A 26,345-nucleotide genomic window follows, 5' to 3' on the forward strand; every position below is an offset into this window, starting at 1 on the left:
TTTCGAGCTCTAGTCACGTGCTCTTTCTAACACGAGGAAGTGGGAGAATCGAGTCGATTACTTTCGTTAGTTCCTCGGTCCACCGTTAAGCGGCGCATGAGCGAACGTACAACTCGTAATCAAGTTCCGTCACAAACAGTATATAAAGCCTGCGAAAGCCATTGCTGGTATCGCTTCTCGGCTCATTGAGCTAAGATCAAAAGTGTAGTATCTGTTCTTATCAGCTTAATATCTGATACAATCCCCATAGGGGATTCAGAATATTAAACTGATTTTTGAAAAAAGGTGGATGCATGGAGCTCGCTCCGACTCTGCCACGGGTCAACCCAACATTGCAGTAGCGTTGGGACTGGCCCTACAATAAATTCTAAAAATAAAAATTACATTTAAGGGAGAAATATATGGTCTCTTAACAACTTTAGTTGTTAAGTTATATATTATATATTATATATATCTTTCTCGAGCAGGATTAAAGAAACCACATCGTCTTCGATATTTTTCGGCACGTTGGCTTGCGGTCGCCGTTGTAGATCAATCAGGCACGCTTTTTCTCTGTATTTTTATTTTTGCAATTTCAACGGATTCGAAGTACACGATCGACACAAGCAAAAAGCGTCTCTCTTATACGTACCGCAATCTCACCAAAAAAGAGACATTTTCAGCACTAAACACACTTGGGGCAACAGACAATTTTTATAATGCTATCTTATTATATATATTATAGTTATTTTTGCTCGAAAAATCGCAGAGTATAAATTGGAAGTCCAATGCCAAGCGATCAACTTAAAATTTTTATACTGTTTTCTTCTCTTCTGATCTAAATGTTATAAAATAACATTTAGTGTTAACAATTTATATTCCAACAAATTTAATAAGACTTTAAAAAGAATTTTAAATTGAGTTTTTTTTTCTATTATTAATCGAGGCAAATGATTATTCTCTCGTTATTTATTAATTTTACTTGCATTTTTATTAATTTCGATTAAATGAAAATAACCTTTGCTGATACAATCAGAATCGAATATATATATATTTAAATTTCATCACGTTATTATCATTGTAATCTCTCGATTCGATATGTGAATACGCATCGTTATTGTCTCGCGAGCGGAACGAATTCAATATCGAGACCCCGTTCTTAATGATAATCGGTAACTATGAGGAATGATCTCCTGGATACGACTCCATTACGGAAATTAATCGCTCCGCCGGAGCGAACGGTGCAAATCGTTTCAGTAATCAGTAATCACGGAGATGTGCAGCCGTTGCTCGTCCTCTCTTTACGAGGCCCCTTCGTTTCCTCTCCCCTCTCTCGTTTCTGCTCCCCTCCGTATACGAAGCGATTCTTCGCTCTCCCTTTCGTTCTCCCTTCGAGAGAATACGCGTGTAGATCAGTGCCTTCCAATCTTTTTGCACGCGAGATTTTCTTACGGGTGGTCTCCCTCGCGGAAGCGCATCATCCTGACACGTGACCCGCCACGTCAGTTCACGTGCAACAGCACGATTTTTATTGTTGCCGATTTTTGACTTATGTATAAATCTGAAACGTGCCTCCGCGTTTGCTTAAATTTGCCAGTAATATTTTGCTGCTGCTGTTAATATAGGGCGAGCAATTTCTAGCGTAGCAGAAATCGTCAGTTGGAATAAATTATTTATTTATTATGAATATTATTATTATTTTGAAGATTATTTTATTATTTAATTTTAAAGCTGCAATGTTCTTATGTAGAATTTCAATATTCGCAAATATATATTTAGCAATGAAAACGCTAAATTACAGAGACAGGAAAGGTTAATGTCGTCATACGTAAAAAAAAAAAAAAAAAATTCGTTTGTAAACGCTGCTAGATCTGTTCTCGTGTTCGATTCGCGTGCTAGCATTACAATCGTCGGCGATACTTTAATGACACTTTAACGAAGCTTTAACGCATCGTATTTCCGACCGTTCTCAAAGGGAGGGAGATATCTATTACTCACTACTACTTTAATAGTCGGGTTCTTTTGAAATGTTATGAGCGCGATTATCGTGATGTATTCTTATTCGCATATCGGATAGCATGCCATGCCTGATATGCACATGTGGGAATTTTACAAGTGATACGGAGATTAATTGGTTGGTCAATGAGTCGATAGTTCGTTACGAGGGGACATAATTACGCGGCGCGACGTAAAATTAATCGAACGGCGCCGGCGGTAAAAACGCGATCCAGCAGCGATGCACAGCGAGACGGTAAATATGGATAAATGTGAAAAACGGGAAGGAAGGGAGAAACCGGGCGGCAAAAACGCGCGGATTGAGATTAACGAAGCTCACGAGAAGAAGGACGGGAAGAACATAACTAAGTTAAATCAAGTCGCAGGTTCAATTTAACGTTATATGAGACTCACTATTCATTCCGTCTCCTATCCCGTCGATAGTCCATTATCAAATACTCAACTCTCTATTTCTTTTTATACATGATAAAATTAAAATTATCCAACGGTAATATATACAAGTATCCCCATAAACGAACATTATAGAATGCTTTATGACATTGAACGATCATATGCGAATAATATAACATCGATAGCTCTGTGTCTTTGCGTTAATATTTTTAGTGAATTGTAATGTGTCAGGAAGCACACCATACTTAATATGTAATGATAATGCAGTTTTTGAGCATAGAGATAATTAATTATTATTACTATATATAATCCATTTAATCTACTCAATCAAGGTCGCGTATTCGAGACTCGCGAGCGCTAACGATTATTAGCACGCAAGATGAAATTTCTCGTTGTTTTCTGTCGTCAAACTTTTTGTCCCTGTCTTGTTCTCTCTTTTTTTTTTCTCATTTCGAAGCGTGATTGATCTCGCCCAGCTCAATGTACGCTAATTGGTGCGTTCGCTGCGTCGCGATATTTTACTGTCCGACACTTAATATCTCGTTTGTCGCCAATTCAGCAACGGCGATGCATCTGGATCACTTGTATCGTCTTAAAACCGTATTTTTGTACATTGCACTTGCAGCGATTACGGCGAAAGTGACTTTTAATGCGAGTTTATTAATCTCTTCTAGTAACATCTTTTTCACTGTTATGTGAAAAATCATCGGGTTATCATCTGTGAATTATGTTTAAAATTATCTTTATATATTTAGAAACATTCATAGGTTTCATTTTTATTTTGTATTAATTAATTACAATAAAAAAACTATATTTATTTAACAATAAAACATACATTATTGAATATTGAAAGCAAATTGCTAAGTTTTATGGTACAATTTTGATATAAACACGCAAGACTTTATAATATATAATTTTTTTTTATTCCGTTTTAAGCAGAGCTTTATATCTTTCTAAATAATATTTATTTTAATGATATGCGAATGTATGCATTTATCTATCTCATTAGATCTCATCCTTGGTATTTACGAAAGTCATCGTCGATTACATTTCTCGCGATTTCGCTCGCGCGCATCGATCTTTGCACGCAATCTTTTCCTTATTATTTAATTTACCGCTAATCAAACCTTCTTCAAGCGGAAAATAGAAGGCGCTGCCTGAAAACGAGTACGTTTACCCATTGCGTGGAAGGGCACTCCTCCCGATAGTCTCTCTCGCGTGTTCGTGTTAACCCTTTAATTGATCGCCCGAAGCGAGCCCTGTCTACCTGGCGGTTGCGAAAAGCTTCGATTCATTTCTGTTTTCTTTCACGCGATGGGAGTAGTAATTTCTGATTAAATAAAATTGTTTTTTCCTACGTAATATATGTCACGTATGTTGATGTTTCAAAAAAATATTCTCATATTATTGTTATATGATATTTCCATAACGATTAAAAAATTCAAGATAATCGTAAAAATATACAATAATTATCATATTTACAAAGCGAAATTTACACATCGGTTTTCTATCGTGCATTTATAATTTTCAAACGTCATTTTATCTCTCCACTCATGATATGCACTGTCAGCTTTCCTTGCGAAGCTTAGATAGCGATAAAACTGTCTTAAGGTTTTGCACGAGATATTCACGACTCTCAAACCGACTCTCTCGCATCAAAAAGGGAGATGCGATTTCGTTTAAAGAGGAGCGCGTGAGTAAACTGTTCGATGAGACAGCGTATCGTCGACTAGAAGACAAGAAAGTTTCCGGTTGGCTAGATATACGGCCGTATGATTGAAGTCGGTTGCACGTTCTATGATCGGTAGTGAAGTCGTTTAGCGAGAGGTAAAAGAGGCGAGAGCGCCGACGAGTCGTCGCGCGAAGTGACAGGATGCACTGGACCGGAAAATTCTTCAGCAACGAGGAATGTAGAGTAGAGAACTTCAGCATGCCGTGAACATTCCGTTAAATCTTTCGCGCGAATTGTCTCGCTTGTAATCCTTGACACGTTGGCGAGATTAAATAGACATCGCGAAGTCGAGGTTGTTGATCGTGTTATTTGATAAAATTTAAGAATCTTGTAAATTACAGAAAATTTAATTTATTTTTTTTTTTCTTCTTTTGCGGAAGCGATAAAAATAGATAATTCTGCAACAATTTATGTTCCCTAAAAAATCAAAGAAATAATAATTAAAAGATATTATGTATTGCATACATGTATAAGATGCTCCTTTCTTTTATCATTCTAACAATAACATTCGCGCCAGTACAAAGTGTGTGGTCTTTGTCTTTGGATTATCTTCCGCTTTCCCGGCGGCGTGTGCTTTATCGTTCGCGATCATGTCCCCCTTTTGAAAGCCAAGCCGCAGAATTCGCGCGGTCGATTCTCCGGGCATGAAATTGCCGGCATATCGTGAATTTCACCCGCAGAAGAAGAAGGATTCTACGCGTTCGAGCGATCGGGAGGAATTGTTCATTGCTAGATGAGAATAAAATCGCGAGCGAAGCGGCCGATTCTTCTCTCTCTCTCTCTCTCTTTCTCTTTCTTTCGACGACCGTCGAAGGAAGGAAGAGCCTTCGCTTTCAGATCCTGCGTTCGCGAGAGATCCTTTCCTTCCTTCGGCTTCTTCTGGTCGTCGTTGCTCTCTCTCGCAGCGACAGGATAAGTAAGGGTAACTACGTCTCAATAGCCTCCATGGTGGTAAACCGAGGAGCACGAGTCCTAATATGGAATTGCTTCCAACAACCACCACCATCGCTATCAGCAACAGCACTGAAGCGAACGAAGAAGAACGGCGATGGGGGCGAGGATCGGAAGGAGGAGGAGGAGGAGGCAAAGCGAAGGGAGTAGACGCTAGAAGGAAGGGCAAAGAGTACTGTAAATTATTATTGCCGCTAGTTTTCTTGCTCGGGAAGCACTGGATAGTCTGCCTACTGCCACGTCGTACGCGTTACTGCGCTACTTATTCTCGTATCTACCTACCCGCGGCAAGAGCCTTCCTCCATTCTACTTCTCGTCTTCTCCATCTTTTTCACTTCGTATTCTCTCTTCGTCTTTCTCGGTCAAGTCCTGCGACGCAGCAACATCGTTGCTGTTCGCGACTGGCGATTGCTCTTCTTTCTGGCTGCGATTGTTCCGGTATGTCGAGAGAAGTACGTTCGATAAGAAACGAGAGAGCCTCTTGGACGGCCATTGCGCTCGCGGGTTTAAGTCTCCTTTATTCGATTTCGCAACTCACTCTCTTGCACGGCCGCCTTCACCTGTCAATAATTATGGAAATTTATGATGATTAACATCATCAATAATTGATCTGTTCGCTGTTGTCATTTCAATTGACTCGAAAATTGATCATTCGCTTTTGTCCTTTTGTTAGATAGATGTTGAATAAGTATTTTTTAGAGACGTCTGTTTGGAGAAATATTAGCTCGAAGAGAGAAACCTAGACATTACATTGTCAACCTTGATCTTATGACACACATATACGAAGAACGGTAAAATACACGTAAAACTAATATTACTCTGAAAGTTAATTAAGCATTTTATTTTTGCGTTAAATTTGTATTTATTTAAAGAAAAAAAACGATGGCATATAGTTTCTTTTTTCTATTTTATGAAGAGAACTGCTTTTATATACTCTTTGTTCCTTCATAAAGCTACGTAATGATTTCATTACACAGTAACGTAACGATATCAAGAACATTCTTACGATAGGACAAGTCCGCGACCTGTCTTCATATTTGCTCTCGAGGCAAATATTTTACCGTTCTTTCTCGCGGTTCGTCAAACCCATTGTTCTCATGTTTGCGCGGAGAAAGTCTGGTCCGCGAGATGACGAAGGATCTCTTAACATTCGGTATTACAGCCATTAATCTTCGGTCAAAGGAACGGTTCTTGCCGACTCGTCGCCTAATCGAAACTCCACGATGTCTGACGTTGCCATCAATACACGAAAGATACCGGAACTTATCGAGCAATCATCGAAAGTTGCTAGGCGTCGCCGTAGCTATCGAAAAAACGAAGATCATGGTAGAGCAAGACACGGTTACAACACCTCCGCGACGATCGTTATCTTTATAAATGGCGAGAGAGCTGATTCACGAGAGCGTAGATTCGCCGTAAAACGCGACACAAGTTTCGTTCTCCAGCGGGTGATGACGTAGAATGCCTTATAGAAAATAAAATTCATTCAACTCATTTCATTCAATTCATTCAGCAAGAGATCAAAAATACTATCTGGTTATATATACGAATATTCTGCGCGTTTCCTTTTCTGCTCCGAGATTACTTAATTTTAAATAAATTAATCCGAAATTCAACTTTAAAAACACATATCGAGAGATATTTATATACAAAATCTTGAATATAAAAGATATATGACGAAAAAATAAAGCAAGTTATTTTCGATAATTTTAGAAAAATATAAATTTTTTGTTCCCAAAATGTAATTTAAAAAAATATAATTTTTTATTGAAAAATATAAGTATGCTGCTACGAAACTGACCGGTTTGCAGTTTCATTTGTATCTCGCAGGAATCAGGAGCGTGTGCGACACCCACTTATAACCAAGGGCGTTTTCGCGAACCGCGGTATGCAAGGTAGGATTAGTCATGCGGTCTGGAAATAATATTGGAATGGTAATTACTTTAATTGATAAGAGATTCGTGTTTGCATTGGTTGATCTATGAGCTTGCGTGGTAGCTGTTGTATTTTTCTTTGCCTCTATAACGCACCCGCGGCGGCAAAAATACATCACGGAATTCCGCGTGTTACGGTAGCGATTATGAAGAATGTCGTTTACTCCAGGTATCTTATGCGAGATATCAAAGCGGTGATTGTTTGCACCTGCACGGCGGAGAAAGGTGATTGCGACTGGTATTTATTAATGATACGACAAGTCGTATATTTTGCCGAAATTACATGGCAAGATTTTTATACATTTTGATCTCTCTTTTGCAACGTTATTGTAAGGAGCCGTATTCGCTTTGAATAATTATTTTTAAGTATACCTCTCATCTGTATTGACGCGTACTTCAACATGAATTTTAAGGAACTAGAGTGTGTGGAATATGTATGTAGGCATATAAGTTCGCGAACGTTATTAATTTCGATGGTCATATTTAGCTAATCTTCATCATGACGCTTACGCAACTTCAACTACCTTTTATTGTGCCTTACCATTGGTATCTGCTCTCACTGATATGTGCCTCACGCCCACTTATCTGCTCATTTTGCCGTTATCGCCTTTCACCTTCTCTCCTTTACGCAGTCGTCGCCGCACGCTTCATCAATCCCCGCTCGTTTTCGCGCCGCAGCACGAATCGGTTAAATAGCAGTCCATTTATACTTCATTCACTTTTTTTTTATATTCTCGTATCGCTGACAGCCGTTTCAGGCGATATCGTAATCATGAAGATGTTACTCGAGTCACTTAACGTTTTGCTACGCGTACTTCGCGCGGCATGTTTGTAATTTCATCACGATTGGTCAGAGAATCAGAAATAATATCTTACTAAAATTATATAACTAAGAGAAGCAATAATTATATTTATGCACAAAAAGAAGAAGACAAAAGTTGTATTCCGCGTAACATGTCACGTTTTATAACATTTCAAAGTAAATAAATAAATTGTCTGCTTAATTAAATTGAATCATATGCAATTATCTAATTGTATAGATATAAAGTACCTACTTATTCTAGCGCTAATCATAATATTAGTTTATTTAAATAAAGATATGTACGTTTCGATGTAATCAGTTTCGTAAGAGAAGAACTTCAAGATATAATTGGATAGAGATTCTCTCTCTTTCATAATAATATAATTACAATGGAAAAGTAAAGAATTATAACTCCAGAGTCTTCATTTTTCATGTGTCGCATATTTACTAGACATTCCAGGATCTAATTTTAACAAGGAGTCTTCATTTTTTTTTTATCATATTCAGAATAAAGCGCGAAGTGTTGTTAGCTAGCGGCTCGTAAATTCGCCGTAGCGACGCGAATCGTGTAATTGACAATCGGCCAGTAAATAGCGTCTTTTCATCCCAAAAGAAATTGCCTACCCGTCAACGTTCGAAGACGATTTATCAGAATCGGCGACGAAAGCACCTGCAGCAAGGACTTTCTTCTCCGCCATTGCTAGGTCGTGACACGCGAGGAGTCCTCCGTTTTCACCATTACGCAATCGAAGATGATGGTTACGATCCTCCTCGAGGTAGCTTCGTGGCGGCGCAGCATCATCAGCTCTTCCTGGCCGACCCGGCCGACCAAATGTCGTGCGAATCGCGTTTCGCCGCGCATTTTCATCCTCCTCTTACGTGGCCCGTTGCATTGCGTCACTTTACGTTCGTAATCCTCGACTGGGAAATGAGATCGGAAATAATGAATCGGTCGCTATTAACGCTAATGATCGCCGCGGCGGTTATTATACAATCGCGTTTCCTGGGAAACGGTGGCGCGCATATAAAAGTACGATTAAAAATCTTACTTTGTCTCGCGCATTTTATTCACAGTATCATTTAGTGTTTAGCAACGGCACAACCGGTTTATATAACGCAAGGAGGAGGAAATTAAAAATTTTCTTCAAACAACTCGACACATTTCCTCGGACAGTCCGCCGTCGTGATGAGATTAAACTCAGATTGCAGCGCCTCGAGGTAATATTCGTTGATTAACCCGGCCACAATGAAGCGTCTCGTTGCGAAACTCCGATATTAGTCCGCGATAAAAATTACGGCCTAATACGTGCGCGCACTTTCTAATAGCGGGGCCTTTGTAAAGCGGCACGTTGGACCGATCGCGCGCGAGTGACAAGTGAGGATAGGGTTAAATGTGAACGGCATTATATCCCCTTCGGCCTTGGTGTACCCGCGATTAGGAAGAGCGCGAGCCGCGTAAGGTGAAGATCGCTTGTCATTAAGATTAATGATGTTTCGCGCGTAATTTGAGAAATTAAAAAAAAAAAAAACAGTTATGTTTGCTCGTGCGCGACGTAACATCCGAATGTTTTCTCGCGCGTAGCAATTACAGAAAACTTGTTTCTGCAAATTGCGCGAATATTGAAATTAATGAATTTTTATGCGAAATGGGGCGAGCGCGTTTTTTACAAAATTATTTGCGTAACGGTATCATGTCAATTTTGATCGTCTTCGTTATAAGAAAAGGATCCTTTCGCGTATTTATCGAGAGCGCGCTAAAAGCGCCTTTCATCTTTGCATCAATAGATTTTCCAATTGACGCGGCGTGAAATTCAGTTCGGACATAAAATTATCGAAAGGTGAAATCTCGATGGTTTTGCTTTTATTATTATCACTCTCTTTCTCTTTCGCGACCTTTATAACGGAATCGCCATTATGTTGGACGAATGTGGTATTTTTTTATCGCCCCCGGAAATCGCTCGGGGTGTGTCTGCGTACGATCGCGACTGCTTTTGATTCGCGTCGCATTATTGTACATAAATCGTGAGGGGAATAACTTGGCGAGAGAGAAGCATAGCTAAGTCATCGACCGCGTCTGGTTTTGCGCGATGCTTTTCTCGGGCGTGCGAGGCTCGAGAACGGGAATGCGAAGAGTGTGCGAGCTTCTCTCCGGGCGAGAGGAAAGAAAGCAAGAAAGAAAGGTACATAAGAGGTGGCGCGGGAAAGGAAAAATGCGAGAGGGAAGAAGAGGAGCCCCGAAGCAGGAGAGGAAAGGCGTGACAACGGCTGCACTTAGCATAACAATATTTACTACTAGAAGAAACTTAAGAGAGACTTGAATATTCTATGCGGTGGCCTCGCCCAAGCCTTGCACAACCGCTCTCTCGCTCACGCTCGGTCCCTCGGCTGTATAATTATGCACGGGGATGGGACAGCACGTGAGTGTCCTGCGTGTACGTATCCGCGTGCGCAGACTTCAACTCGTCAGAAAAAGAATGCGCGGGATTGAAGCTAGTACGCGCTATCGAGACAACGTGATTTTCACCTTCAACTTGCGCCATAATACCGGAGCCGTTGATCTCGCGCCAGCGTCAACTCTGGATTTAAGTAATTACACGAGTACACGGTCACGTTTCCCGACTGTTGATGAATCACGCGTCCCTTTATGTAGATTTTTTCACGGGATCTCGACGTAGCTTTTATAATGGATGTATTATTGGATGATATTTTCAAAAAATTCTTCGGTTATATATACGCTATTTACGTAAAAATTGAACTGTTATTTGACAAGCGAGTGCTCTTGACAAATTATAAGAGCGTTATCAGAAAGCAATAGATATGAAAAAAAAAAAAAAATGTGACGTACTGATAATTAAAACGCAATAACAATATTTTATAAAATAAGATATCTTCTCCTCTATTTTTTTTTTTTTTTTTTTTTTTAAATGAGCAGTTTTATCGTATTAAAATATAATTCATAAAAACGTTGCAGTGAAAATGGAAAATTTTCCTAGAAACGTCCGTGTCGTCTCGCGACGACAGGACGAGAGATACGCAGCTTCAGCGAAGCGGCAAAGTTTCGCACCTCAAACCGCATCTCGCGGATGCGATGACGGGACAATTGAGTGAAAGGCGAATTGTGGTCGACGCGGTATCATCATCGCGTCCGCTCGCGCGGCGTGTTTGCGCTTGTCGTGCGCGATATCGCTTGTAAGAAGAAACGTCGTCGACGAGAGAATAGGAAATAGAAGAGCGTTATCTAGGAAAGCGGCAACGATTGAGTTGTAGTCACGTCGGAAGGGAGGAGGAAGAGGAGGACATTTACACGTTTCGTCGCACAGCAGTTTGCGCTTGGTACTTATCTACCCTAGGTATTTGATGAGTGAAAGTTTCGCAGCTACGATCTCGAAGCGGCCGCTGCTACGTCGTAATCGCCATCGAAAAAGTTGTACGCGTGTAAAAACGCGCCACGAGCATAAAAAGCGTTTTTGCGTGCGCGCTTGTACGAGCGTGAGTTTTTTTCTTCATTTTTTATTAATTTTTTTTTTCAATTTAGTTGTGAACTATATCTCGTCTCGAGTATCTCTTTTAGAAATCATCATCGAATTATCGCTATTTTTAGAAAAAAATCTCGATTTATTATCCCTGATAATAATTAAAGTGATGTAAAATAACAGCATCGTAGAAATTAACGGCGATATGATTGACGGTTTCTCGAAGCTTTCCTTGCCATTATCGCGGAGGTCTCAATCCCGAGTTGGACAAACATACACTTTCATTAAGGGAAAGTAGCGAAGGGGTTAAGCATCGACTTATCGTATGCCATACACAACCGGCGATTGACCTCTCTATTCTCTCCGGACGCGCGGAATATGCAGTTAAAAGATGATCATCGTTACGTCATGTTATATGTCATGTTACGCGGTCTGCTCTAACGCGTTTCTACGGTATTTATTTTATTTGCGTTTAAAACGCGTAATTGCGATCCGCTAATCGCGGTATCTGTCCAAGGGAACGTAACGCTGGGATTTATAGCGGAAAGCAACTGAGAGACCGATCTCCGCGGTCGTAACGTTCACACCACTTCTCCCTCTTTCTCGCTCTTGTCGAGTTCATTGACGGGAATTGAAATGAATTTCAGGGCGATAAAACGACAGACCGCTAATTATGAACGCACGGGTATAATCGTAATTTACGTACACCGTCAACATCGTAAATCGATATTATCTCGTGCACTTTACTTTCCTCTAGAAACTTCACTTTAAATCCGCTATAAATCTGCTATAAATCCGCTGTTAACGTTTCGATCACACCCAGACTGCCTGAGAGGAATTCTTAAATAGTTCCTTCAATTTTGATAAGTGATTGTTATCGTTGTGTTTTTACCTATATAATTTAGCGCGATGCAATTCTCGCATCCATCAATATTATAGATTTGTAAAACGTGGGAAAGAATAAATCATTAGCAATAAACAAGGCAAATAATCGGAGCGAATCATAAGCGGAACATTTCGATAGCGAGGATTTATGTATGGAATTTGAACGTCCGTGTAATAAACTCGTTTACATACATGAAATATCGCATTCTCGCCAAGTGATGTCTAGTATACTAGATATATACGTATGTCTAGTATACTATTTATTATTAATGTCGTCGATATACTACCGGCTATTATCTATTATCATTTATTATCATTACAAAGAAACGACAATTTCTACCATTTATATTCGTAGTGTTCAAGAGTTGCATAAGCAATAACGATCGGACATTATCAACCGTTATCACACGGAAATATTTGCATATCGAGTCTACATTTCGATTACCGAGATATTCGCCCATGGCTGTCGTCCACTATCGCGCGATCGCGCCAGTCGTGTATCTCGGGAGCGTTAATTATATACCGTACGAAACGATCAGCGACGGCAGGTTCTTGCCGAAACCCGGAAAATCGGGTCGCCGGTTCTAATGCTCGGCTTCCGGCCCGATCAAGCGTACATTCAGACTCGCGACAAGGCGAATTCCAACGGGGCCCGATCTGGCCGCGGGCTCCAAGTCTCGCTTTCTCTTGCCGCTGCCGCCGTCTCGTTTGCCGGCTCTCGCCTTATCTAACACGCGACGCTTTACGATCCTTCATTATCGGAGCACAAATTATAATCCGCAAATAACGTTTGGCGTTTATAGTACCGGTACCGCGCCGGGATGCACGCGCACACATACGCGAGCCGAGACACGATCGTCTCTCGCCGTGAACGCGAACACAATGCACACGCCGTCCCACGCCGTGGCGTGTGCGCTCTTTAAACACGTGTCCGCAGAAACGATCGTGTATAACGTGTCTGAGGAATCTAATTTATTGGCACGGCGCTCTCGCACTCTTACCCGGTGTGTTTGAACGAACGAGACAAAGAGAGATGGAACGGGAGAGGATCGAATGCAAAAGAGTGAGAGGAGAGAGGGAAAGGGTGGTTGTGCTCAGAGAGAGAGAAAGAGAGAGAACGCCTAGACAATCGACGAGAAATTAAAGTACTCGGCCGCGCGGTTTCGTGGGCGTAATTGCCGCGACATGCACCGGGCACGATTGCGAATCGACAGGCCGTTCTTCGAGAACGCGCCCGCGGGTTTGTCTGCGAGACGCGAAGCGAGAGTTACTTTATTAACACGTTAAACGTTACGCGAATTTCTCTCGATTAACCTCGCAAAAGTTCAGGTAAAGATCATCCAATAGATTTGTTCGTTTGCGGCGAGAAAGGAGCGTTTGAAATTTCGCATTTAAAGTACCTCAGCGTATAAATAGTTTTTTTAAATGTTTTATTAAAATGCGTGCGCACTTAAAATTGTACATTGATATTTTATATGATGAAATGCGGAATATCAAATATCATTCATATATGTATAAAATAATTTATACATCGCGTGATGCATGAAATATAAAGGAAGAAGAAAGACCGATATATATGCGCCCGACGACGTTTTTATATTGTCCCTTCGACGATAATTCGCGACAATTTAGTCGCAAAAGAGACGCATAAAAACGCGTGTCCCCGCCGACGCATTTGCAATTCAGATGCACGCGAATCTGAATATACTAAGGACGTCACAGCGGTGGGTATATGTCTTTCCCCGTGCAAATTATAGATAGCGAAATTCATTAGGCACAGTGATCAAACGATCCCGACGCGATCTTCCGGCTAGTCAGTTGGATCGTGAAATTTTAATTGACCTGCGTTATCGTTCTATGAGGTGATCGCGAAAACTTTCTACGATTATCGATATTGGAAATAAAATATCAATGTCTGACACAAATTCGAAAATGTGACACGTGTCTTTTAACATCTTTTAATATCGTATCATGTACAATTTTATTACGCGCTGAGAAAGATCACCTGTTCGTAAATAATTTATGAAGTATTAACGATTAAAACACATGCACTCGCTGAAATTTATTCACGTTTCTATCCTTCTACACTATCCAGAGATAAATATCCGAATGAGAGACGCTAATGGGATTCATAATATTCGTCATTAAATTTCTATTCTATTTTGGTAGAGAACGAAAGCTGGTCGCATTTTGCGAATTATACGTCACAGAAATTTTGCTTTGGAATTTCTATCACACTATTTTCGATTTGATGACGCGTTTTGTAAACGGGATTTTACGCGTACTTTTCGTGAGAGAGCAACTTAAAGGAACAATGACAAACACGGCCCACGCTGCTTCTGACACATGATCTCTAAACATGTCGTTCCTCTCGTAAGAGCTCTTGATGAACTCATATATGACATCAGATAATTGTCCGTATAGAGTTTTATTCTACGAGCTCTATGAGCTTTCGTATATATGAAGGTGCGCAGATATCGACAAATCGTGCGCGTCTCATCTCTCTTATTTTGTAATCATGCAAAATCATTAATTGAAAATCTAAAATATATTTTTTTCATATATAAAATGAGATATTATATGAGATATATTGTATGAAAAAAAAAAAATATATATATATATTTTAATTGATCGTAGGGTGGCCGAGTATGGGTGAAAAAAAAAAATATATATATATATATTTTAATTAATTAATATTTTTCTTAGATACAATATATTTGATTCGCTGTATAATTTCTTCAAAATTATTATAAATTAAAAATTTTAATAAACAAATTGTTTATATTTAACGTTTTATTAAAAATACGTAATCATCAGTTCTGTTTTTGTCTCGAATTACATGAGTCGAAATTATAAGATCCGACGATTTCTATCTCAAGAGGAAAGACGATCACCGCGGTGGGAAACGGCTCTTATGTAATCGCAATTTGTTTGCGGAAACATCGCTATTGCAGATGTAATTAGCGCCAACCGCAGTGTAATTAAATTCCCTGTCATCGAGGCGCTAGCCTCGTCTTGGCGACGATTAGTAATTTAAGTAACATTTCGCCCAATGTCTCGAGTGACATGTCTTTCGTGTCGTAAAACGAACAGCAGGGTTCCGTCTCGGATTTTCTCCGTAATCGCTTTTCCACCGTTAATACAATATCATAATCCGCCGTAAAAGTCGGGAAACATCGTTTAATTTTATCGAACAAGACATCAAAGATGAAAGATAAACTGTAGAATCTTTAGATAATGAAGTCTTTTCTAGTTTTATTTATTTCTTGTTTAAATTTCTCATAAAATTTTCTTTTACATTAATTTTATTTCACAATATTATCAATTTTTTTTTTTTTTTCAAGGAAACATTTTCTTATCCTTTGAGAAATTCTTAGCGACAATTACATAGTGTGTTAATGTGTCTATTATCTCGCTAATTCTACGACATTCGAGTATTAATTATAAAGGAATCGGCAGATCTAATCTCGATCGGAGATTAGAACGGATTTCCGAAATACATGGGCGGCGGATAGCCACATTGTTTACTGTCTCTGAAAGAATTTAAAATGCGATCGATAAGCATCGGGCATTTACTCGACTCGTTCGGGCGTGAAATCAACTTCTGCACCGCACTCGGTTAGGCATGAAGTGTTTGTACATACAGGCGCTTTCTGGGTATAAAGAGAGAAACGCCGCAGTGACGTAGTGTCGCAATTAACTGCTTCTACGGAAGCCTCACATATATAAGGGAAAGACCTTTTAGTTTCCTATTAAAATATCATTTGCTCGCGCGCGCGCAAGATGAAACATTAATCCGCTGACACATCGATAATCAAGGATATTTAATGGCGCGTAGCTACACTCTCTCTCTTCCTCTGAATGGATAATATTAAGCGATACGTCTCTCAGTTTGTACTTTGCGTATGAAACGTATAATTTATCAATTAATAAATATCCTAGTAGGCATAATATATATGAAACATGATAACAGTTGTCATGGTTGAAATGCGCGATTAATTATAAGTCTTACGAAAATATTTGAAGATCTCTCAGTCTTAATACTTATGAAACTTTAATAAATTATATATTTATAAATTTTTTAAATGTCTTAGATATTTTAGATGTCCCACAATTTTTCTATATTCTAACTGAAAATTGTTTACATAGGTTGAATATATGTGTGTGCAATCATTTTAAGATAAATTGTCATAATTGGTTTAATATCTATTTATGCGTTAATTACTCAATTTTAAATCACATTCGTAAACGGAATAGAATGAATTAAAAATAATCCGGATTGAGAGAGCCTTTTGCAGCCGATGCGATTGATTCCAGCTTCGGTTAGCCGCAATTCTCCGATCGCTTAGCGATCGATCATCGATAAATATCGCCTTGCTTCATCATGTCGGTTCATTGGTCATGTAACGGCGTACAAATATTGAAATTTACGATTCGTGCATGCAGGCACGTGGTGCTCGCTTATTCCAGACACGTGTATATGTCGGCGCGTGATCGCGCAGCGATATATGGTGCCCCATTAATTTATATATGAGTGTGCTTTACGAAAGCATTTAGTGCGTGCAATTGTTTGTAAAATCGCTTTGCTTCAATGTAACATGATCAGTCGAACGACGAGAAATCAATACTTTCATCTTTTGTTACACACATATGGATATGTTCTGTTTACGAGAGAGAGAGAAATCGTTGTAAAATTTTGCATAAATTTTATGATATATAATTATATCAAGTGCCTACGGCTTTTTATGAGTTTTACAAGCAGTTTATTTTAAGGATGCTTAATGAGAGTAATTTTATTATGTGATTAATGCATACGCAAAAAACTGAGTAATAAATTTAATAATTATTAATAAGTGTATTAATTTTAATTTTGATAGATATATTGTCTGTGTGCTGCAATCAAAAGTATTGCTTTCACATCAAAACATCCATGAACGCTAACATGACTTATTAAGAATCATTTGTGTCTTGCACTTTACGATATGTACGCTATTATAATTGCATGTACGATACGTGAGAAAATTAAACTTGAGAAATGTTTGTAATTTTGAAATTATGATTATACGTTATATGATATTTCTGACAACTCTCCTCTCTCTTTTCTATTGCTGAACGATATTTAGATACGTACGTCATCAAACTTAAGCAAGTGATCTTTCCGCGTTTAACAGGACATATCTATTGCAAGTTTAATGAGTCTCTTATAATGTATACCGCCTCTTTCCTGTACCAACGTAATTATTTCGCAGCATGATGTATGCGCAAATAATTAGAAAAATTGGCGTGAAAGGGAAAAGCGTAATGGCACTGTGTCTCGCGTGCATTGTGTATTATATTGTATTTACATTTTAACGGATGTTACCTGTGTGTCGATGACCTCGTGTTGTCGTTCGACTATACATATAACGTTCCTGACTATACAGCAAGGCTTCTAATGCGATACGCTTAATTAGTTTAAAAGCATTTTATTATCTCGAGATGTTTCCGATAAACATTCTCGTTTAACTCATTGCGTTATCTAACGGTATAAACATAAACAAAATATTTTATTTGTTATTCTCAGAAAATTTATTACTACTATTTTATTATTTATTATCAATAATATAATTATTAATAATTATAGATTTTAGCCGATGTTTTTAATTAACCACGACTTTCGTGTGGACAAATTAAAATTGAAGTATACGAATTATTTGCTTTTCATAAACTTCTTTTACCGTGACATTATTCTGCACAAGTGGCAAGCAATCCTCTACTATTTAACTTTTTTTTTACGTTGTGTCGTGGGTTTCAGAATTATTGTCTTCCTCATATCACGTACTTTGCGTCATTCTTCACACTGTCTCGAAGTTTAACAACGGTCGTTACGTATTATGTATCGACGCAATCATACGTTCGCATAAAACATGAGATGTCGTTTGTCCGGAACACGATCGCACTCGTAATCGCATGCCGACATACCAATATACAGTTATACAAGACATTGTACGAGAAAGAGAAAGAAAGAAAGAAAGGCAGAGAGAGAGAGAGAGAGAGAGAGAGAAAAGACGCGACATATGCTTACTCTCACTGTTTGCCCAAAAGAAGCGCGCTTAACGAACGACTCGAGGAAAAATCACGCGACGTGTAAGGTATTAATTAAACGACATAACGGCATGAATTACAATAATCCTCTCCCTTTCTCTGACGAACGCGGTTCCCAAAAATCACGTCGATTATTACATCGGTCCCATCTGGACGTTGAAAAAAGAGCCACTCGATGTTTATTGCAGCGTATAAATAAAGCGTGATATAACATATTCCATAGATATATTCATAGTCTGAGATTTTTTTCGAAATCTCTTTTACATTACTTCCACTTTCTTTTGCATTCCTTCTATTTAAAATCCACTTTTTTCCATTTAAAATCTATTTTTTTCTAGCAAAAGACGAGATTTTTTTTAGATAGCCCGTGTTTGAATGACGGAATATTCTTTAAAGACTTTTTCTTACCGCGCACAGAATCTCGTCTCGAGTGCAACGATCCCGCAACGTCGCTTAGAAATGCAATTCAAGCTACGGCAAGTGATACGTCGGTACACATACATATATGTATAGACCAGGCCGCGCGGCTACTCGTTAAAATACACCTGATTACCGAACATTACCGTGCCGAGGGGGTAATGATCGCTGCACTTGCACGTAATAGAAATCGCTCCTCGACCGGCCGCGAGAGCGAGAAGAGAGCGGCTCGCGTGTCGGAGATCGTCCGCATCTCTTACCAGCTGATCCGTGCGCTCGCGCATCGTCGTGTCAAAATTTTTATCTCTTGCGCTATCAGATAGTCACACGCGAACACTATAGACTAGAAACATCATGTGAAAACTGTGAAAATATTTTTATATCTGCTTGTTATGTATCAAGTGTGATATCGATTAATGTTAGGTCAATTATATTCTTGTTTCTTTCAACAAATAAAGAAAAGAGATATGTAAGTCTTTTTGTTGATAATTTTTAATAATTCTATTTGGAATTATATGATTATATATATTATTTTATAATGTGTGTATTACGAATAGGAAATGTGTGCGACTTAAAAATTGTTAATAATTTTTTTGAGTATCTTTTTGATTAGACGTACCAGAAGGGAGAAATTAGCTGTCAAGAAATTGACGCAAGAATGTTTTTAAATTGAAGTAATTTAAAGTATTTAAAGTTTCTTTCGTATACGTTACGGTGAGAATACGAGATGGTTTGAACGAGAGAATCATGCCAATGTTTTGCATCGCAAACGGTTAAGATAATTTCCATTCTTTCTTATTACCGTGCTATCGATCGCTTCATCGCAATTGGATTCGCTTGACTTTCGTGTACGTGTACGATCTCGTGTTACCCGTTACCCGTGCGGCTAAAGTAGTCATTAAAACACGTCTTATTACCGAGCATTACCCCGCCAAGAGGGTAACGATCGCTAAACTCGCGTATAATACAAATGGCCTGAACTATGTGAGAAATGCGCGATTTTCTCGCATGTCAGAAGATCATGGTTTCGTGTTTTTTGCTCTTTTATTTCGACCACGTTGGCTTCCACGTGTATCGCGAAGAATTATTTCAAACCACATTAATGCCAACCAAAAGCACAATCAATCCGATATTATTGTTCCATGTATTCTTCTTGCAATTATCTCTTTACTTCGAAGAGTTTAAACGAAACATATTTCATTAATGAAATTTGTTTTTATACCTTTATTTTATACACGATATTAAAATGTGTGCTGTAAATAAGGAAGCTACTCAATTACAGTAGTTGAGAATAATTGGTTCCTTTTCTTCTCCAGACTAAATCATTGCACGAGCGAGATTGCGTATGTGGTGCAATTAGTCTAACATCGACGGCAAATAGTTACTGCGGTATAATTATTGATCATTTCTTTAAGGCATGTTGATTAGAGGCAAGTACGTAAATCTGATTTGAAAAAATTTTCATCGAACTGCGGATATCGTTATTTGGAGGGTGGCGGATACAACGAGATAGACATCGTCTCGATTAAACATTTTAGAGTAGGGGATGTATCACTTTACGAAGAACGCTTACGCGAGGCATGCACGTATGTAGGAGAAGGATAGCGCAAGCAAGAAAGGGAAGCGAAAGAAATACATAATCATTTTTTCATTTTTTATCACATTTATTTATATTAAAATACATCACCTCGTCTCAAGGTTTCAGACAAAAGTTCATCCACAGCATACGCTAATAGTTCACAATCTATGACAGATGTTTTATCATAAACGTCGCGCAAGATTTTAATAGCATCATCTTTTTCGGCACCAAACATATTACCTTGCAAATTAACGACAAGTCGATCGAAACTCTCATTTACAGCTTTTATATTCTCACACAGTTTCAAATATTCATGATTAACGCAATGTTCGAGTTCAAATAAAAAAAATATAGTTGACGGTTTCATGTACAAGCAAGAATCGCGTAATGTAAGTTTCACAATACTCGCATCATGTATTTTAACAATCTCAATTGTTAAATCGTAAATCCATATGGGTGCATGATTAGGCGTTTGTACAAGCTGTTCAACATCCACTCGTTTCAGCATTAGCGATTCCCATGTGTCAATAGGTAATGCGATTTGATTGCCTCGGTTATCGCCGAGATGTAATTCCACGTAAGATGTTACTCCAACGCTGATTCCAATATCCAAGTATTTATAAGCAGTGCGCGTCAAAGCAAATCTGCGTACCAAAATACGTGGTATACAACGAGGTTTACCATATCTGAAAAATACAATTAAATATGAAATAGCATGGAAAAAACATATGAAAAAAAAAAATATATATATATATATTTTAATTAATTAATATTTTTCTTAGATACAATATATTTGATTCGCTGTATAATTTCTTCAAAATTATTATAAATTAAAAATTTTAATAAACAAATTGTTTATATTTAACGTTTTATTAAAAATACGTAATCATCAGTTCTGTTTTTGTCTCGAATTACATGAGTCGAAATTATAAGATCCGACGATTTCTATCTCAAGAGGAAAGACGATCACCGCGGTGGGAAACGGCTCTTATGTAATCGCAATTTGTTTGCGGAAACATCGCTATTGCAGATGTAATTAGCGCCAACCGCAGTGTAATTAAATTCCCTGTCATCGAGGCGCTAGCCTCGTCTTGGCGACGATTAGTAATTTAAGTAACATTTCGCCCAATGTCTCGAGTGACATGTCTTTCGTGTCGTAAAACGAACAGCAGGGTTCCGTCTCGGATTTTCTCCGTAATCGCTTTTCCACCGTTAATACAATATCATAATCCGCCGTAAAAGTCGGGAAACATCGTTTAATTTTATCGAACAAGACATCAAAGATGAAAGATAAACTGTAGAATCTTTAGATAATGAAGTCTTTTCTAGTTTTATTTATTTCTTGTTTAAATTTCTCATAAAATTTTCTTTTACATTAATTTTATTTCACAATATTATCAATTTTTTTTTTTTTTTCAAGGAAACATTTTCTTATCCTTTGAGAAATTCTTAGCGACAATTACATAGTGTGTTAATGTGTCTATTATCTCGCTAATTCTACGACATTCGAGTATTAATTATAAAGGAATCGGCAGATCTAATCTCGATCGGAGATTAGAACGGATTTCCGAAATACATGGGCGGCGGATAGCCACATTGTTTACTGTCTCTGAAAGAATTTAAAATGCGATCGATAAGCATCGGGCATTTACTCGACTCGTTCGGGCGTGAAATCAACTTCTGCACCGCACTCGGTTAGGCATGAAGTGTTTGTACATACAGGCGCTTTCTGGGTATAAAGAGAGAAACGCCGCAGTGACGTAGTGTCGCAATTAACTGCTTCTACGGAAGCCTCACATATATAAGGGAAAGACCTTTTAGTTTCCTATTAAAATATCATTTGCTCGCGCGCGCGCAAGATGAAACATTAATCCGCTGACACATCGATAATCAAGGATATTTAATGGCGCGTAGCTACACTCTCTCTCTTCCTCTGAATGGATAATATTAAGCGATACGTCTCTCAGTTTGTACTTTGCGTATGAAACGTATAATTTATCAATTAATAAATATCCTAGTAGGCATAATATATATGAAACATGATAACAGTTGTCATGGTTGAAATGCGCGATTAATTATAAGTCTTACGAAAATATTTGAAGATCTCTCAGTCTTAATACTTATGAAACTTTAATAAATTATATATTTATAAATTTTTTAAATGTCTTAGATATTTTAGATGTCCCACAATTTTTCTATATTCTAACTGAAAATTGTTTACATAGGTTGAATATATGTGTGTGCAATCATTTTAAGATAAATTGTCATAATTGGTTTAATATCTATTTATGCGTTAATTACTCAATTTTAAATCACATTCGTAAACGGAATAGAATGAATTAAAAATAATCCGGATTGAGAGAGCCTTTTGCAGCCGATGCGATTGATTCCAGCTTCGGTTAGCCGCAATTCTCCGATCGCTTAGCGATCGATCATCGATAAATATCGCCTTGCTTCATCATGTCGGTTCATTGGTCATGTAACGGCGTACAAATATTGAAATTTACGATTCGTGCATGCAGGCACGTGGTGCTCGCTTATTCCAGACACGTGTATATGTCGGCGCGTGATCGCGCAGCGATATATGGTGCCCCATTAATTTATATATGAGTGTGCTTTACGAAAGCATTTAGTGCGTGCAATTGTTTGTAAAATCGCTTTGCTTCAATGTAACATGATCAGTCGAACGACGAGAAATCAATACTTTCATCTTTTGTTACACACATATGGATATGTTCTGTTTACGAGAGAGAGAGAAATCGTTGTAAAATTTTGCATAAATTTTATGATATATAATTATATCAAGTGCCTACGGCTTTTTATGAGTTTTACAAGCAGTTTATTTTAAGGATGCTTAATGAGAGTAATTTTATTATGTGATTAATGCATACGCAAAAAACTGAGTAATAAATTTAATAATTATTAATAAGTGTATTAATTTTAATTTTGATAGATATATTGTCTGTGTGCTGCAATCAAAAGTATTGCTTTCACATCAAAACATCCATGAACGCTAACATGACTTATTAAGAATCATTTGTGTCTTGCACTTTACGATATGTACGCTATTATAATTGCATGTACGATACGTGAGAAAATTAAACTTGAGAAATGTTTGTAATTTTGAAATTATGATTATACGTTATATGATATTTCTGACAACTCTCCTCTCTCTTTTCTATTGCTGAACGATATTTAGATACGTACGTCATCAAACTTAAGCAAGTGATCTTTCCGCGTTTAACAGGACATATCTATTGCAAGTTTAATGAGTCTCTTATAATGTATACCGCCTCTTTCCTGTACCAACGTAATTATTTCGCAGCATGATGTATGCGCAAATAATTAGAAAAATTGGCGTGAAAGGGAAAAGCGTAATGGCACTGTGTCTCGCGTGCATTGTGTATTATATTGTATTTACATTTTAACGGATGTTACCTGTGTGTCGATGACCTCGTGTTGTCGTTCGACTATACATATAACGTTCCTGACTATACAGCAAGGCTTCTAATGCGATACGCTTAATTAGTTTAAAAGCATTTTATTATCTCGAGATGTTTCCGATAAACATTCTCGTTTAACTCATTGCGTTATCTAACGGTATAAACATAAACAAAATATTTTATTTGTTATTCTCAGAAAATTTATTACTACTATTTTATTATTTATTATCAATAATATAATTATTAATAATTATAGATTTTAGCCGATGTTTTTAATTAACCACGACTTTCGTGTGGACAAATTAAAATTGAAGTATACGAATTATTTGCTTTTCATAAACTTCTTTTACCGTGACATTATTCTGCACAAGTGGCAAGCAATCCTCTACTATTTAACTTTTTTTTTACGTTGTGTCGTGGGTTTCAGAATTATTGTCTTCCTCATATCACGTACTTTGCGTCATTCTTCACACTGTCTCGAAGTTTAACAACGGTCGTTACGTATTATGTATCGACGCAATCATACGTTCGCATAAAACATGAGATGTCGTTTGTCCGGAACACGATCGCACTCGTAATCGCATGCCGACATACCAATATACAGTTATACAAGACATTGTACGAGAAAGAGAAAGAAAGAAAGAAAGGCAGAGAGAGAGAGAGAGAGAGAGAGAGAAAAGACGCGACATATGCTTACTCTCACTGTTTGCCCAAAAGAAGCGCGCTTAACGAACGACTCGAGGAAAAATCACGCGACGTGTAAGGTATTAATTAAACGACATAACGGCATGAATTACAATAATCCTCTCCCTTTCTCTGACGAACGCGGTTCCCAAAAATCACGTCGATTATTACATCGGTCCCATCTGGACGTTGAAAAAAGAGCCACTCGATGTTTATTGCAGCGTATAAATAAAGCGTGATATAACATATTCCATAGATATATTCATAGTCTGAGATTTTTTTCGAAATCTCTTTTACATTACTTCCACTTTCTTTTGCATTCCTTCTATTTAAAATCCACTTTTTTCCATTTAAAATCTATTTTTTTCTAGCAAAAGACGAGATTTTTTTTAGATAGCCCGTGTTTGAATGACGGAATATTCTTTAAAGACTTTTTCTTACCGCGCACAGAATCTCGTCTCGAGTGCAACGATCCCGCAACGTCGCTTAGAAATGCAATTCAAGCTACGGCAAGTGATACGTCGGTACACATACATATATGTATAGACCAGGCCGCGCGGCTACTCGTTAAAATACACCTGATTACCGAACATTACCGTGCCGAGGGGGTAATGATCGCTGCACTTGCACGTAATAGAAATCGCTCCTCGACCGGCCGCGAGAGCGAGAAGAGAGCGGCTCGCGTGTCGGAGATCGTCCGCATCTCTTACCAGCTGATCCGTGCGCTCGCGCATCGTCGTGTCAAAATTTTTATCTCTTGCGCTATCAGATAGTCACACGCGAACACTATAGACTAGAAACATCATGTGAAAACTGTGAAAATATTTTTATATCTGCTTGTTATGTATCAAGTGTGATATCGATTAATGTTAGGTCAATTATATTCTTGTTTCTTTCAACAAATAAAGAAAAGAGATATGTAAGTCTTTTTGTTGATAATTTTTAATAATTCTATTTGGAATTATATGATTATATATATTATTTTATAATGTGTGTATTACGAATAGGAAATGTGTGCGACTTAAAAATTGTTAATAATTTTTTTGAGTATCTTTTTGATTAGACGTACCAGAAGGGAGAAATTAGCTGTCAAGAAATTGACGCAAGAATGTTTTTAAATTGAAGTAATTTAAAGTATTTAAAGTTTCTTTCGTATACGTTACGGTGAGAATACGAGATGGTTTGAACGAGAGAATCATGCCAATGTTTTGCATCGCAAACGGTTAAGATAATTTCCATTCTTTCTTATTACCGTGCTATCGATCGCTTCATCGCAATTGGATTCGCTTGACTTTCGTGTACGTGTACGATCTCGTGTTACCCGTTACCCGTGCGGCTAAAGTAGTCATTAAAACACGTCTTATTACCGAGCATTACCCCGCCAAGAGGGTAACGATCGCTAAACTCGCGTATAATACAAATGGCCTGAACTATGTGAGAAATGCGCGATTTTCTCGCATGTCAGAAGATCATGGTTTCGTGTTTTTTGCTCTTTTATTTCGACCACGTTGGCTTCCACGTGTATCGCGAAGAATTATTTCAAACCACATTAATGCCAACCAAAAGCACAATCAATCCGATATTATTGTTCCATGTATTCTTCTTGCAATTATCTCTTTACTTCGAAGAGTTTAAACGAAACATATTTCATTAATGAAATTTGTTTTTATACCTTTATTTTATACACGATATTAAAATGTGTGCTGTAAATAAGGAAGCTACTCAATTACAGTAGTTGAGAATAATTGGTTCCTTTTCTTCTCCAGACTAAATCATTGCACGAGCGAGATTGCGTATGTGGTGCAATTAGTCTAACATCGACGGCAAATAGTTACTGCGGTATAATTATTGATCATTTCTTTAAGGCATGTTGATTAGAGGCAAGTACGTAAATCTGATTTGAAAAAATTTTCATCGAACTGCGGATATCGTTATTTGGAGGGGGGGGGGGGAAGGGGGGGGGGGCAGAACTATTT

General features: G+C 38.0%; 1 protein-coding gene and 1 non-coding gene across 2 annotated transcripts in view; both read left to right on the plus strand.

Moving 5' to 3' along the window:
- LOC115234526 (protein outspread) overlaps positions 1-26,345 on the plus strand; it is a 223,743-nt gene that overhangs the window by 159,679 nt on the left and 37,719 nt on the right. The window lies entirely within an intron of this gene.
- Positions 170-363, plus strand: LOC115234533. The gene has a single exon (XR_003883927.1). It is a non-coding gene; the product is annotated as a U2 spliceosomal RNA (small nuclear RNA).

This window comes from Formica exsecta, unplaced genomic scaffold (assembly GCF_003651465.1).
Source record: "Formica exsecta isolate Colony F162 unplaced genomic scaffold, ASM365146v1 scaffold2, whole genome shotgun sequence".
Lineage (NCBI taxonomy): Eukaryota > Metazoa > Arthropoda > Insecta > Hymenoptera > Formicidae > Formica > Formica exsecta.